This window comes from Hyla sarda, chromosome 4 (assembly GCF_029499605.1).
Source record: "Hyla sarda isolate aHylSar1 chromosome 4, aHylSar1.hap1, whole genome shotgun sequence".
NCBI lineage: Eukaryota > Metazoa > Chordata > Amphibia > Anura > Hylidae > Hyla > Hyla sarda.
The window spans coordinates 237109915-237126574 of NC_079192.1; the positions used below are offsets into that span (position 1 = coordinate 237109915).

General features: G+C 43.5%; 1 protein-coding gene across 5 annotated transcripts in view; it reads left to right on the forward strand.

The window, feature by feature from the left end:
• The window catches only part of POT1 (protection of telomeres 1), a 210110-nt gene that overhangs the window by 23446 nt on the left and 170004 nt on the right, over positions 1-16660 (forward strand). The window lies entirely within an intron of this gene.

Here is a 16660-nt window from a genome sequence, read left to right on the forward strand (position 1 = left end):
TCAGATGCACAGGCAGTGATAGCATAGATTTAAACCTATGGTGTTTTATGTACAAAAAACTGCGTCAAACACATTAGCTCCACCCCCATTTTGTTTATATTATGATGTCATAATATAAACAAAATGAAGCAGGACATCGCAAAAAGAAAAACATTAATAGAATCATGTAAATGACCAAACAATGTATAAAATAGGATGTATGAGGCTTCTAATAGTCTGGAAAAGAAGCAATGTTGTGGGTGGAGGTAGGCTGGCTGGGTGAAAGCGCTGTGGATCGCAGCACTGTGGCTGCGCTCCAGCTGGAGCCATTCCCGCTAATGAGCATGCGCGAGTTAGAGAAAATCCTAGTGATGGCGGCCCGTGTCAGTGAGCGGAGGCAGGCAGCTCTGTCCAGTGTGGAGGGACAAGTGTCACATAATGGATGGGCTTGGATGAGCATATATTAACCCCAGGAATAAGAACTGGGTTGCTTGTAGAAAGTATGAGTGGAAGGAATTAATGAGAGGAGGAAAAAACAGAAGTGCAAAAATGAAAAATCGCCAAAGAGGGAAGGGGTTAAACCAAGGATTAAAGGAGCACTCCGGAATATAAAAATTGTGGCCCATACTGCCGGCAGTCAAAAAATAAACATGTACATACCTTCCTCCGGTAACCGGCTCCGTTCTCTGCCGCTATCCACTTCCTGGTTTCCGGTGGTCGGATGAATCCGCCAATCACCAGCCGCAGCGCAGTCCGACTCGGCCGGTGATAGGCTGAGCGGCAGTGTGAAAACTCTTCAGGACACAAAATTCTTCAATACACCGGCACCGAAAACGTCACACTGCCGCTCAGCCTATCGCCGGCCGAGTCGGACTGCGCTGCGGCTGGTGATTGACTGATTCATCCGACCACCGGCAACCAGGAAGTGGATTGCGGCGGAGACCGGAGTCGGTTACCGGAGGCCCCGGGGGAGCGGAGGAAGGTATGTACATCTTTATTTTATTACTGCCGGCATTATGGGGGACAATTTTTATGTTCTGGAGTTCTCCTTTAAGAACTGGGTTGCCAGTTATTTGTAGAAAGTATGAGTGGAAGGAATTAGCAATATAAATATGAAAGTAGACGGGCATGTTGAGATGTGAGAGTGATTGTTTTAATGGTTATAAGGTGGTGTTAGGGCATATCATAAATAGCTGGCCCAAAAGGAAGGCCGGTGTGAGGTGTTTTTTTGCGCCCCCGTAGATCCATGCGTCCGCTCCTCCCCCAGCTCTCCGAACATTTCCGAAGCTAGAACTGGGGTAGGGCAGAGCAAGGGGAGGGAGGAGGTTCATGCCCCCTCCCTCATCTTCCCTCCCTGAGCTAGCCCATACAGTATGTCCCCCTTTAACCCATACAGTATGTCCCCCTTTAGCCCGTGCAGTATGTCCCCCTTTACACATAGAGCTCATTGTGAGCACTGCTCAACGTCCTCAGCTTGGGGAGATGAGGGAGGGGACCTGCCGTGGAGATCTATGTCCTCAGGGAGGGGACCTGCCGTGGAGATCTATCTCCTCAGGGAGGGGGCGTGCCATAGAGATCTGTTTCCAGCCGAGCTCAGAGAGGGGAGATGAGGGAGGGGGCGTGAACCTCCTCCCTCCCCTTGCTCTGCCCTCCCCCAGTTCTAGCTTCAGAAATGTTCGGAGAGCTGGGGGAGGAGTGGACGCATGGATCTACGGGGCGCAAAAAACCACCTCACACCGGCATGTATGGTATATCATATATAGCTGGCATATAAGGACGGCTAGCATGTATGGTATAATAGGGATATATGGGATCATATACATAGCTGGCATTTATGGTTTACAATAAACAGATGGCTGTATGGTATAAACAGGTTGTCATGTATGGTATATATGGGATCACATATAGATGATATGTATGGGGCTGGGGTGAGACAGATTGATGTGAAGTTAAAGGGGTACTCCGCCCCTAGACATCTTATCCCCTATCCAAAGGATAGGGGATAAGATGTCTGGTCGCAAGGGTCCCGCTGCTGAGGACCCCCGGGATCTCCGCTGCAGCACCCCGCTATCATCAAAGGGTAGGGGTTAAGATGTCTGGTCGTAGGGGTCCCGCTGCTGAGGACCCCCAGGATCTCCGCTGCAGCACCCCGCTATCATTACTGCACAGAGCAATCTCGCTTTGTGCGTAATGAGGGGCAATACAGGGGCCGGAGCATCGTGACGTCACGGCTCCGCCCCTCGTGATGTCACGGTCCGCACCTTTAATGCAAGTCTATGGGAGGGGGCGTGACAGCCACCTGGCCCCCTCCCATAGACTTGTATTAAGGGGGGCGGATGGTGATGTCACAAGGGGCGGAGCCGTGACATCACGATGCTCCGGCCCCTGTATTGCCAGTTATTACGCACAGAGCGAGTTTGCTCTGTGCCGTAATGAGAGCGGGGGGCCACAGCCGAGATCCCCGGGGTGGCCCAGCGGTGGGACCCCTGCGATCAGACATCTTATCACCTATCCTTTGGATAGGGGATAAGATGTCTAGGGGCAGAATACCCCTTTAACAGTAATTCTGTTTCACATCAGTATAAGGGGCAAGATTAGCTGATAGAGGCTGAGTATGCTAGATATAGGTATAACTCATAGTACAAAAAAGCTGGGATATAAGCAATTACTTGGATGTGAACAATTGTGCCTAGTATAATATAGAGAAATTATATATATATATATATATATATATATAATTTATATTAAAACTGAATTATAGGGAGGTACAAAAACTTCCCATGTATGTGAAAACTTAGTAAAAAGTAAGTTCAAAGTAATAACATAATAGGATGATATAGTAAAATGAAATGTTAGAATAAAATTAATAATTAATAAAATACTTAAATGTTGTGTCCTACCTGTAATATAATAGCTTAACACATAATGAAATGAATATATGATGGCATATAGCTTCAGGCTAATCTCCTATTAGTAGCCTATTAATCTCCCTGGCAGTATGATTATGTGTGGAAATTTGTACCAAAAGCGGTACAATTTTTTGCATTGAAATTTCATATCTCCCCCCGCCCATTTCACATCTCCCCCGTCACATTCTCCCCCCCCCCCTCCTTGTCACATTCTCCCCCCCCCCCCCCTTGTCACATTCTCCCCCCCCTTCCTTGTCACATTCCCCACCCCCCCTTATCACATTCATCCCCCTTGTTACATTCTTGTCCTGCAGCAGCATACACTAGGTTTGCCGCGCAGATTTCAAACCTAGTGTATTTGCTGCAGAACAAGCCCTTTCCCCTTCAGCCAATCACTGGCTTTACACCACTGCGGCCTGTGATTGGCTGAAAAGGGAAAGATGAATAATGAAAAGAGCAGGGACCGGAGTGCACGGAGGGGAACAGCATCTGCAGGGACCGGGACTAGGTGAGCAGAAGGTTTTATTATTTTCCTCCCGGTGGCCTTTTACACTTAGCTCAGTGTTTTTCTACCAGGGTGCCTCCAGCTGTTGTGAAACTACTACTCCCAGCATGCCCAGACAGCCTTTGGCTGTTCGGGCATGCTAAGAGTTGTAGTTTTGCAACATCTGGAGGCCCCCTGGTTGCCTGGTTGAGAAACACTGACTTTTAATATTTGTCTTTACCTTCTCTGGCCGGCCCCCGCCTACGGGAGTCGACCCGAGCAGACAATCACATGTTTTCCCGGGGGCTGTATCGCTATATCGCAAAAAGAAAGTCGCCATTCGATTGCTTTTGCGATATATCGTGCAGCCCGGCTGACAACTCTTCAATTCTACCCCGAGCGGGACTCTGGGTTACCGTTCCTGGCAGGGAAAACCCTGAGTCATGCTCGGGATAACCGCTAAGGAGGTTAAAGGAGAAGTGTTGTAAACAAATGTTTCTTATAGTCTGTGGGCACCAGAGGTTGGTTCAGAGAATGGCGTGTTGATCCGGGGAATCAAAATTGTTGATACTGAGATAGAAGGTTTAACGAATAATGTCCATAACGTCATTAAGTAAGACCATGTCATGTGGCATTAAAGGGGTACTCTGCCCCTAGACATCTCATCCCCTATCTAAAGCATAGGGAATAAGATGTCTGATCGCGGGTGACCCGCTGCTTGGGGACCTCCGGGATCTTGGCTACAGCACCCCGCTGTCATTACTGCACAGAGCAAACTCACTCTGTGCGTAATGACGGCCGATACAGGGACCGGAGCATCGTGACATCACGGCTCCGCCCCTCGTGACATCACATCCCGTCCCCTAAATGCAAGTCTTAATAACATTTAAAGTGAAATTTATTAGCACTAACACCACCTTTTTAAAAGTTGCTTATTTTTGAGTCTACAAATTAATGGTTAAACAGGGAGCCATTCGGGGGTGTTTAAGCAGCTACAGCTTTTGCCATAGCGCCAGTGTTAATATTATCATAACATATGAAGTGGAACAGTCCATTCTAGTGTTGATCGGGAAGGATTCCCCAGTGGTGTTGCTTTTGGTCCATTTTTGATATTGGAGCAACAATTACAAGATGTCTTATAACATTTATAGCTCCCAGGTGTGAAGTTATTGTTGCCTGTGTGTGTGGTAGTAGTTTCCTTTTAAACAGCTAGGTGCCAACACATTTTTTAAAGTTTGGGCCCGTCTTTACGTGATCCTGGGTTTGTCTGACATGTTGTTTTTCAGTAAAGGGATCTTGTATGAGGATATTCCAATGCTTTTCCAGAATATTTCTGACAATATTATGGGATGTACAGTATGTAGTAATGAAATTGTGTTTTCCGTGGTAGGGTTATTGGTGGTGTTGGATTCCTTTTATTATTTTTCTTGGGCCTTCCACTGCCCGTTTGTATGCAAACCTTATTATTTTAGATGAATATCCTTTTTCTGTGAGTCTCCTTTTGTTCGTCTTGCTCGGTTCTTTGTAGTCTTTTACTTTGGAACAGTTCCTGTGTATGCGATGGAACTGTCCGTAAGGGATGTTTATTTTCCATTTTTTATAATGACTTCTATTATAGCTGGGCGGTATGACCAAATGTGTGTACCACGGTATTTTTGTAACTTATGGCGGTTCCGTCGTATATAACAGTATTTCTTAGAATTTGTAGTTTTGCAACATCTGGAAGTCCGCAGGTTGGAGACCACTGGCGTAGAGTATAGAGTTCCAGCGCCCCCCAACAAAGAGGAGGAGGGCAGTGCTTGCGTGTGACACATGTGAGTAGTACCCCGCTGGGCTGATAATTAATTGGGGGGGGGGAGCAGAACAGCGCTGGCGAGTCACATGATTTGGTGGGAGGGTGCAGAACAGCGCTGGAGGGTCACATGATTTGGTGGGGGGGGGAGCAGAACAGCGCTGGTGGGTCACATGATTTGGTGGGGGGGAGCAGAACAGCGCTGGAGGGTCACATGATTTGGTGGGGGGGAGCAGAACAGCGCTGGTGGGTCACATGATTTGGTGGGGGGAGCAGAACAGCGCTGGAGGGTCACATGATTTGGTGGGGGGGGAGCAGAACAGTGCTGGAGGGTCACATGATTTGGTGGGGGGGGGGAGCAGAACAGTGCTGGCGGGTCACATGATTTGGTGGGGGGGAGCAGAACAGCGCTGGCGGGTCACATGATTTGGTGGGGGGAGGGGAGGGCAGAACAGCGCTGGCGGGTCACATATGATTAGTTCCCCGATGTGGGGACAGCGCTGCGCTGGGCTGGTAATTAATTACCGCCCAACCGGTATTGTGGTATGGGAAAAATTCATATCGTGCAGCACAAAAATTTCGGTATTCGGTATGAACCGGTATACCGCCCAACCCTAACTGCTATCGAAGGCGAGGGTGGCTGTTCCCGTCTACCTTCTTGAAGTAGGTTATTGTAATAACTGTTTTATTTTTACTGGATAGTTCCAAGTCGAGATATTCAATGGAATCCCTGCTTCACTTTCCTGTGAGGGTGATGTTGTAATTATTGTTATTAAGATATGAAGTGAATTGTGTGAAGTCTACTTAGGAGCCTTCCCAAATAAATGTCAAATTATCAATATAATGTTTGTATAACTTGATGTTGTTGTTCCATGGATGGTTTCTATATATTACGGTAAATCCTTCTCATAGCCTCCTATGTAAAAGTTAGCAAAGCCTGGCGCAAACTGCGTGCACATGGCGGGGCCTTGGGTTTGAAGTTATATTTGTTTTTCAAAGGAGAAGTAATTATGGCATAAAATATACAGAATGCTGTTACAAAGGAAATTATTTTTGTGCTGTTGGCATGGAAATGTCTTCTTCTAATATGTTTTTAATCACCTCTAGGCCCTTTTCATGTGGAATATTTGAGTACAATGATGAAACATCCAATCTGGCCCATAGAAAGTTGGGTTCCCATTTGTGTTTATTCACGATCTCTATTAAACTTGGTATATCTTTGAGATAGGAGTTCAGAGTAACCACATATTTCTGTAAAAGAACATCAATGTTATTGGGACAGGTTGCAGGAGTGGAATTTGATCCCTTCTATGATAGGGCATCCTGGTGGATTAGTATTTTCAGCAGGTGATAAAAAATTGCTGTTTTTGGGTTGGACAGTATGATGAACTCCTTTTCTTTTTTGCTAATAATCCCATGGTCGAAACCGTCTGACAGAAGGTTGGAGTATTCAGCTGTGGGGTCCTGAGGTAGGATCATGTAGTATTCCTCGTCATCCAAGATTCTTTTTGCTTCTTTAATGTAGTCTTCTCTATCTTTTTTAACGATTGTTTATTTCTCTATATTTTACTAGGGACAATTGTTCACATCCAAGTAAGGCCCCTTTCACACTACAGATATCATCCTATAAAAAACATCCGTTATTACTCCTGGCAAAAAGTCCTGAAAACGACATCCTTTAGCATCAGTTATGTCCGTTTTTACTAATGTCAGTTATTTTTGCCGGAACAAAAGATGGTGCATGCACTAATTTTTGGTCCAGCAAAAAAATTGTGAAAAAACGGACGTTTAAATTTAACATTGAAGTCTATGGGAATCGGATGTTCAAAGCAAAACATCCGTTATCATCAGTTATTGTCAGGTTTTTTTTTAACATCCGTTTTTTTGTACTGAGCATGCTCAGTGCAGCTTTATAAAAAAAACCTGTTAAAAAAAAAAAAAAAAAAAAAGACTGATATAACTGGCAATAATGGATGATAACGGATGAACATCAGGTTTTTAAAGAAAAAAAACATTAAAAATAACGTATGATGGTCATCAGTTATCACCAGTTTTTGGATGCGTTTTTTTTCATCCGTTCTTGTAAAATAACGGCAGTAAAAAAGCAGGATGATACCTGTAGTGGGAAAGGGGCCTAATTATACCTATGTCATGTGAGTTATACCTAATCATCACCTAATCTTGTCCCTTATACTTATGTGAAACAGAATTACTGTTAACTTCACATCAATCTGTCTCACCCCCCCCAGCCCCATACATACCATCTATATGTGATCCCAACTACAGTGGTCCCTCAACATATGATATTAATTGGTTCTAGGAGAACCATCATATGTTGAAACCATCATATGTCGAGTACATATGTCTATGTAAAAATGGTAATTGGTTCTGGGGCCTTGGAACCATTGTATGTTGAATACATATCTCTATGGGAAACTGCTAATTGGTTCTGGGATGACCATTGTATGTGGAGTGTATGGGGAGTGTTTAACAAACCAGGGTGCCTCCAGCTGTTGCACAACTACAACTCCCAGCATGCATGTACAGCCATTGGCTGTCTGGGCATGCTGGGAGTTATAGTTTTGCAACAGCTGGAGCTCACAGTGGAAGCCTGTATGAGTTAGCAGGACAGCATGTGAGTAACAGGAGGCAGAACGGGGCACACGGGGCACATTAAACAACTATCTGTCAGATGCTGAAGTTGTCAGCGCTGTCAGATAGCTGTTTGTACGATGGCCCCGACACACAGCAGCATCATATGTCGAGGCTGCCTTCAACATACGATGGGCTCTGAGAGGCCATCATATGTTGAAATGATCATATGTCGAGGCCATCATAAGTCGAGGGGTCACTGTATACCATACATGCCAACCTTCCTTATATGCAATCTGTTTATTGTAAACCAAACATGCCAGCCTTCCTTATGTGCCAGCTATGTATGTGATCCCATATATCCCTATTATACCATACATGCTAGCCGTCCTTTTATGCTAACTGTATATGATATACGATACATGCTAGCCAGAGCTCCTTACATGACAGTGGGCTCAGTCTATCACCAGCTGGGGCGGGACATCGCTGCGGCCGGTGATACGCCGATGGCTCTGTGGCGTCCCCATCCCCAGGAAGTGGAAGGAGGTTAGCACTGCCGGACCGTGAGGCCTGTGCCGGAACAACGGGGGCTCGTAGGAAGGTATGTTAAAGTTTATTTTGTTTATTTTTGAGGCCCGGGAATATATAAAAGTGTTGCACTGCAGTTGTCCTTTAACAATTTCACTACCAAATCTACAGCAAAACCAGGGAAAAATTATTTGTGGGGCAAAATTAAAAAAATAAAACAATTTTGTAATTTTTAGCAGCTTCCGTTTCTACACATTGCAGTTTTTGGTAAAAATTGGACCTGATATTTATTTTGTAGGTCTATACGGTCGCAAGGATACCCAATTTATATAGTTTTTTTTGGTTTGACTACATTCACCAAAATTAATACGTTGAAAAATTTCCTCTTCTGACTCCTATATCTTTTTTTTATTTTTCTGTATAAGGGGTGATATGAGGGCTCATTTTTTGCGCAGAGAGCTGAAGTTTGTATCGATACCATTTTTGTTTTTATTGTACTTTTTGATCACTTTTTATAAAAAAATTTTATGGTAAAAAAAGTGACCAAAAATACGCTTTTTGGACTTTGGAATTTTTGTACGTGTACGCCATTGATGGTGCGGTTTAATTAACAATATATTTTTATAGTTTGGACATTTACGCACGCGGTGATACCACATATGTTTTTGTTTACCCAGTTTTTTTTTTATGTGAAAAGGGGGGTGATTCAAACTCTTATTAGGGAATAGGTTAAATCACATTTATTAACACTTTATAGGGGGCAATAACATTGCATACACTGATCTCTTAAACTGTTCACTGCCATGCAATAGCATGGCATTGATTAGTGTTATCGCCACTCGACTGCTCCTTCCTGGATCTCAGGCACGGAGCAGTCATTCGGTGATCGGACAGCGAGGAGGCAGGTAGGGATCCTCCTCCTGTCCTGCAAGCTGTTCGATTTCACCGCCGCGGTCCCGTACAGCACCACTGAGCTAACCGGCAATGTTTTACTTTCATTTTAGACGCGGAGATCAAGTTTGATCACCGTGTCTAAAGGGTTAATGCCAGACATCAGCCCGATCAGCGATGTCCGGCATTAGCCGTGAGCCCTCCACACTGGACAGAGCTGCCCACCTCTGCTCGCTGACACGGGCCGCATTATCAAGTCAGGCCGTCATCACTTGTATTTTCTCTAACTCACGCATGCGCAATAGCGGTAACTGCTCCCGCTGGAGCGCAGCCACAGTGTTGCGATCCACAGCGCTTTCACCCAGCCAGCCTACCTCCACCCACAACATTGCTTCTTTTTCAGACTATTAGAATCCTCATACATCCTATTTTATATATTTTTGTCATTTACATGCTTTTGGCTAATAAAAGAATTTGCTGTTACTAAGCACTTGGATCGCGCTGTTACAACCGGTTGATTCCTCTACTGCATTTTCTCACATAGACTGTATTAGGGCATGCTTGGACTTGTAGTTAGTAACTAACTGCAACTCCCAAATTGATCAAAAAGTCATCACAGCAAAACAAAAAACAAGTTTCTGAACACATCACATTGCTTCACCTTATTTTCTCTTCACTGCCCCAAACCAAAACTACAACTCCCAGCATGTTGCACTAAATAGTAGTATAGGTCATGGTGCAGCATGCTGGGAATTTTAGTTTTAGGTCAGCTGCAGAGCCATAGGCTGTGTCAAGGAATGCTAAGGCTAGGTTCACATTATGGAATTTCCACCTGCTATTCCGCTTTGAAATTGCAGGCAGAAATTCCACTTGCTAAAATGTATAGTGATTCACACTTCGGAATTTGTGAAACAGAATTTGTGAACGGAAAATCCGCTTGGAAATTTCCGCCTGAAGAATGGCATTGCTCATTCTTCAGGCAAAAATACTCACTGAACACATTGCAGTCTATTGGAGACTGCAGTGTCTGCGCGGTCCTACCGCCAACTGATTCAGTCGGCGCTGGCCGCACTCGGAATCTCCGGGTGGAAATTTTCTGCCCGGAGATTCTGCAGTGTGAACCTAGCCTAAGAGTTGTTGTTACTAACTACAATGCCCAGAAAGCCTTGATACAGTCTATGGCATCTGGTATCTTTGTGCTAAAACATAAACTGTGACCTCAGAAAAGAAAAAATGTCCAGCACATCCAATCCTTTGCTCTTAAGATTTATTAGGCATAAAAAGGATAAACAGTACAAGGAGCGTAAGCCTACACTTTTTGGGTAGCAGTACCCTTAGTCATGGGATGCCATGACTAAGGGTACTGCTACCCAAAACGCGTAGGCTTACGCTCTTTGTACTGTTTATCCTTTTTATGCCTAATAAATCCTAAGAGCAACAGATGGGATGTGCTGGACATTTTTTTTCTTTGCTTTCTTTTCTGCTACAGTGGGCGGTTGCGCTACCGCCAGTCCGAGCACACCTGCATCTGCCTAGGAGGTGTGAGCTGTCTGCACCCTTTCATTGATAGGCTGTGACCTCACCCACTTTCCCTGACTCACAATGTGCCACCTTTGCACAGTATTAGGGGGGGGGGAGAGTGGATGAGAATGAGCAGAGGCAGCTCTAGACTTTCTGAGGCCTTAGGCGAAACTTGGTCATGAGGCCCTTTTAGCAACCCCCTTTCAGAAGTTACAGCAGCCCCCTTTAGTGACCTCCTTTAGATAATACTAGCAACCCCCTTAAGTCGCTCTTTAGGTAGTAATCGCAGTCCCCTTTAGTGACCCCCTTTAGGTAGTAATATTTAGCCCCCTTTAGGTAATTCTAGTGGAGGTCCCTACTGTAATAAAAAAATACTGTCCAGGCTCCCACGTAGCATTTCCTCTCCTCTCCTCTCTTCTCTCCTCGGTGCTCTGGCTTATGATGGCTTATGATGATGCCAGGAAGAAAGGTTAGGCCACATGTGGCTGCCTGCATATTGTGTACAACCACAAGTGATTTACAGGGTGAGCAGCCAATGACTCTTTACACGGTCAGTCAAGCGACACAATAAACTACATTTACAGACGCGTGTATAGTTAAATGCATCCCAGACTTGTCCTAGCAACAGCCATTGGATAAATGCCCGCCATTGCATTGCTGATATTTGAAATATAAAAAACCTGCAGGGTGGCCAAAATACCATCTGTGACTGTGAAATACCAGCCAGGTGGCAACCCTATCTGTCATGGATGTGTGCTCCTTACAAAAAAAACCTTTATAAACCCTGCTGAGAACAGAATCCTCTGTCCAGAGCATTTAACGCCTTAAGTCTGTATAAAAAATTATCCCTAGAGAATTCCAGAGTCTTAATCAATTTTTGGTTTGACAACATGCACCAAAATTAATACGTTGTAAAATTTCCTCTTCTGACCCTATACCTTTTTTATTTTTCCGTATAAGGGGCGATATGAGGGCTCATTTTTTGCGCCGAGATCTGAAGTTTTTATTGGTACCTTTTTTGTTTTTATTGGACTTTTTGATCACTTTTTTATAAAAAAAATTTAAAAAGTGACCAAAAATACGCTTTTTGGACTTGCCCAGCTGTTGGCTGTCAGGGCATGCAGGGATTTGTAGCTTTGCAACATCTGGAGGGCCACAGTTTGGAGATCACTGTGCAGTGGTCTCTAAACTGTGGCCCTCCGGATGTTGCAAAATTACAATTCCCAGCATGCACAAACGGAATAGCAAACTGCTGTCTTGGCATTCCTGGAGTTATAGTTGCGTGCCTCAAGCTGTTGCATAACTACAATTCCCAGCATGCCCTTTGGCTATCAGTGCATGCTGGGAGTTGTAGTTTTGCCACAGCTGGAGGCACACTGGTAAGGAAACACAGTTAGGTAACAGAACCTAACTCAGTGTTTCCCCACCAGTGTGCCTCCAGCTGTTGCAAAACTACAACTCCCAGCATGAACTGACAGACCGTGCATGCTGGGAGTGGTAGTTTTGTAACAGCTGGAGGCACCCTATTGGGGAAGCACTCAGTTTGTCTGTTACCTAACACAGCGTGCCTCCAGCTGTGGCAAAACTACAACTCCCAGCATGCACGGTCTGTCAGTCCATGCTGAGAGTTGAAGTTTTGCAACAGCTGGAGGTTTACTCCCTCCCCCCCCCTCCTCTCATGTGAATGTACAGGGTACATTCACACGAGCTGGGGTTTACAGTAAGTTTCCCGCTACAAATTTGAGCTGCGGCAAATTTTCCACCGCAGCTCAAACTCCCAGCGGGAAACTCGCTGTGAACCCCTGCCCGTGTGAATGTACCCTAAAAACACTACACTATGCTACCACAAAATAAAGAGTAAAACACTACATATACCCTTACACAGTTACCCCCCCCCCCCCCCCCATAAAAATTAGGGGGCCTCCAGCTATTGCTAAACAACAACTCCCAGCATTGACAGACAGCCATTGACTGTCCAGGCATGCTGGGAGTTTTGCAACAGCTGGAGGCACCCTGTTTGGGGAACACTGCTGTAGGGTATTTTGTGGTGGCAGAGGCATTTGTAATGCCTGCATCCGGGTCCGTCCCTATGCAAATTCCTTATTTTAGCCCTCAAATGCGCATGGTGCTCTCTCACTTCGGAGCCCTGTCATATTTCAAGGAAACTGTTTAGGAACACATATGGGGTATTTCCGTACTCGGGAGAAATTGCGTTACAAATTTTTTTTTTTTTTTTGGGGGGGGGGGGGGGTTTCTCCTTTTACCCCTTATGAAAAGGAAAAGTTGGGGTCTACACCAAGTTAGTGTAAAAAAATAAAATAAATATTTTTTGCACTAACATGCTGGTGTTGTCCCATACTCTACTAACAACAATTTTAGTTAGTAGATTTGACCCTAGTACCTCCTTTTGGGGTTTTGTTGTTTAGTTGTCCCATACTCTGGCACAATGGGGGGCTTTTTAAATTCACATGGCCCCCGACTTCTATTCCAACCAAATTCTCTCTCCAAAAGCCCAATGGTGGTCCTTCTGTTCTGAGACCTGTAGTGTGCCAGAAGAGCACTTTACATCCACATATGGGGTATTTCCTTACTCGGGAGAAATTGGGCTTCAAATTTTGGGGTCCATTTTCTCCTATTACACCATGTGAAAATGAAATATTTGGAGTAACACCATCATTTTAGTGTTAAAAATCTAATTTTTCATTTTCACATCCAACTTCAACGCAAACCTGTCAAACACCTGTGAGGTGTTAAGGCTCAGTATACCCCTTGTTACGTTCCTGGAAGGGTGTAGTTTCCCATATAGTGCGCCTTTTTTATTTTTTTACATTTTTTTTTTTTGCTGTTCTGGCAAAAAAATCCCACAGTTGCTCTTTCTCTTTTGTGCCATGTTGTGAGCCCACAGAGCACTTTGCGTCAACATATGAGATATTTCCTTACTCGAGAGAAAATGGGCTACAAATTTTGCGGGACTTTTTCTCCTTATAACCCTTGTAAAAATGACAAAAAATTGGACTATATGAACATGTTAGTATAAAAAACGGAGCTCTTCATTTTTCTCCTCCACTTTGCTGTTGTTCCGGTGAAACACCTAAAGGGTTAACAAACTTTCTGGATGTCATTTTGAATACTTTGAGGGGTGCAGTTTCTATAATGGGGTCATTTGTGGGGTATTTCTCACAGAAAGAAAGGGCCCTCAAATCCACTTCAAACTTTTATTGGTCCCTGAAAAATTAAGATTTAGAATTTTTCGTGAAAATTTAGAAAATTGCTTCTATACTTTGAAGCCCTCTAATGTCTTCAAAAAGTAAAAACATGCCAACATAAAGTAGACATATTGTATTTGTGAATCAATATATAATTTATTCGGAATATCCATTTTCCTTACAAGCAGAGAGTTTCAAAGCTCTTTTAGGTCCGGTCACAAAACTGGATACGGGTCAAAAATGAGTCGACCGGAGTCACAGTTTGACTCCGGTTGGCTCATTAAAGTGAATGGAATTAGCGCTGGCCTGGCTCTGGTACGTGAGCGCACGGTTTGCTCGGTTTGATCCGGCACCTGTAGTGTAAAACCGAGATGTGAATGCAGCCTTAGTCAGTTTGTTGTACACATTTATAGCCTATTTCTCAATTCTAGATATATTTTTACTTGCTAGAAGAATCTTGTTAGGCAGAATTTAGCTCAATAATACATTTTCAATAAAGTACCTAGTAATAATGCAAGACTAATTAAATATTCCAAATTACCTAGCTTTTCCTTGAAGCTACAAAATAATGAGAGCTTTGCAGGAACATAAATAAATTATCCCTAAAATGCATTTTAGTATATTTAAAACTAAGAATTTTTGAAGACAGAATCAAAAAGGTTTCATATTCTGTGTTAGGTACTCCATATATAGTTTGAGATATTGTGGGATTATAAAAACGTTTGCCAGTCAGTGAAACTCCTCTCTGGTCGTCTTTGTCATTTTGGTGAGAAGATTATGTGGATGGTGTGAACTACTTTATAGCATGGAGTCCTGGCCTCCTACACCCTTTCTTAAATTGAAAGAATACATATCCATAGATTCTGCTCAGTGAGAATATGAATTTCACAAGCCATTTATAAAAAAAAAAAATATATATATTTATATGAAAAAAATCATTCCTTTTCCCAGAAAAAGTCATAAAGTCTTGGCCAGTAGGTGTCAATCTGCTGTCCGATGCCTGTTGTTCAGAAATTCTGTCTCTAGCAGGAAAAAAAAACAAGACAGAACACAGAAAGGGAGGACAGGGCTTAGATGGACCCAATTCAGACATTCAAAAAACAAAATCACGGGCCACAGCCCAGGCTGATTCATCAGTATTGTCTGCATATTTTCTATTTTCTGATAGTGACCAATACTAATATTTGTGGATTGTTCTTACCACCAATACATACTAATTAGTCTGCAGCAATATGTTGCTTTAACCGGTGTCACATTTTAGTAACATATTAAAACTTAAACGGGTGCTCTGGGGAAGTTAAGAAAAATAAAAATGCCCCGAAGCCACCACAATACCTGTTCTGTGTCCCCTGTAGTTATCCATGTGATTTTGCCAGCTCCTATGGCCCCTGTTGTCTCCTGAATATTCTTTATTTCTTGCTTGCAGCCCAGACTACAACTCCCAGCAGTCAGTGTGGCTCTGTGTAATGGCTGCCAGCCAATTGCTCTTATTATCAGTGTGCATGCTGTGGTGTTGTCAGCAGCACACAATGTACATGTCTTTTCTTTCAAACTGTCCTTTCCCCAGAAATAAATCATGGTATGCTCAGAATCGCAGCAGCCAGTGATTAGATCTACAGAAAGCAAAGAGCATCGTTATGTGCGGAGTTGTGACTGAGAATCTTCACAGGAGACGCTGGCAAGATCCTCACAAAGAGAGGGAAAGTGTGGCTGTGAAGCCAGAAATCACGTTGTGTTTGTCTTCCAGGAGGGTGGGGGGCTAGTCTCAGTGAGGGGTTTACAAAGAGACAAGCAGGATCAGATTATGACCTCTTTCTCACTCCCTGCATGTAAGTGACAGCTGAAAGAGGGAAACTGCTCTATATAGTTAATGAATGATATTTAGACAAATAAATAGGTTGGGGAGAGGGAAAGGATGGGCTATGGGTTTAATACCCTTTAAGGGAAGTTTCTTTAAATGTGCATTCTCATTAAAACACATTTTTGCTATTGCACTCCTAATGGTAAATAAAAAATATTTCTAATATACTTTTGTTTAAAAAAAAAAAAATGAAGTAAAAAAGAGCACATTTCCCCCCATCTCATACACAGTCTCTGAATCAAATTCATAAGTACAAGTATCCCAGTGTTATTAAAGGCAAATGATAGGCTGAGCCCACTGTCGTATAAGAAGCCGGCCAGAGCTCCTTACATGAAAGTGGGCTCAGCCTATCACCGACCGGGGCGGGACATCGCTACGGCCGGTGATACGTTGACGGCTCTGTGGCGACCCCAGGAAGTGGAATGACGTCAGCACTGCCGGACCGTGAGACCTGTGCCGGACCAACGGGGGCTCGTAGGAAGATATGTATGAGTTTATTTTGTTTGTTTTTGAGGCCCGGGCACGGGCATATAGAAAAATGTACCACTACAGTTGTCCTTTAATAACTCTGGGATACTTTTTACTTATGAATTTGATTCAGAGACTGTTTACTCGTGACATTTTCTACTTTATGTTAGTGATAAATTCTTGTCGATACTTGCATCATTTCTTGGTGGAAAATTCCAAAATTTCTTAAAATTCCAAAATTTTGCATTTTTATAACTTTGAAGCTCTCTGCTTGTAAGGAAAATAGACATACCAAATAAATTATATATTGATTCACATATACAATATGTCTAATTTATATTTTCATCATAAAGTTGACATGTTTTTACTTTTTGAAGACATCAGAGGGCTTCATAGAATAGCAGTCATTTTCAAATTTTTCAAGTAAAT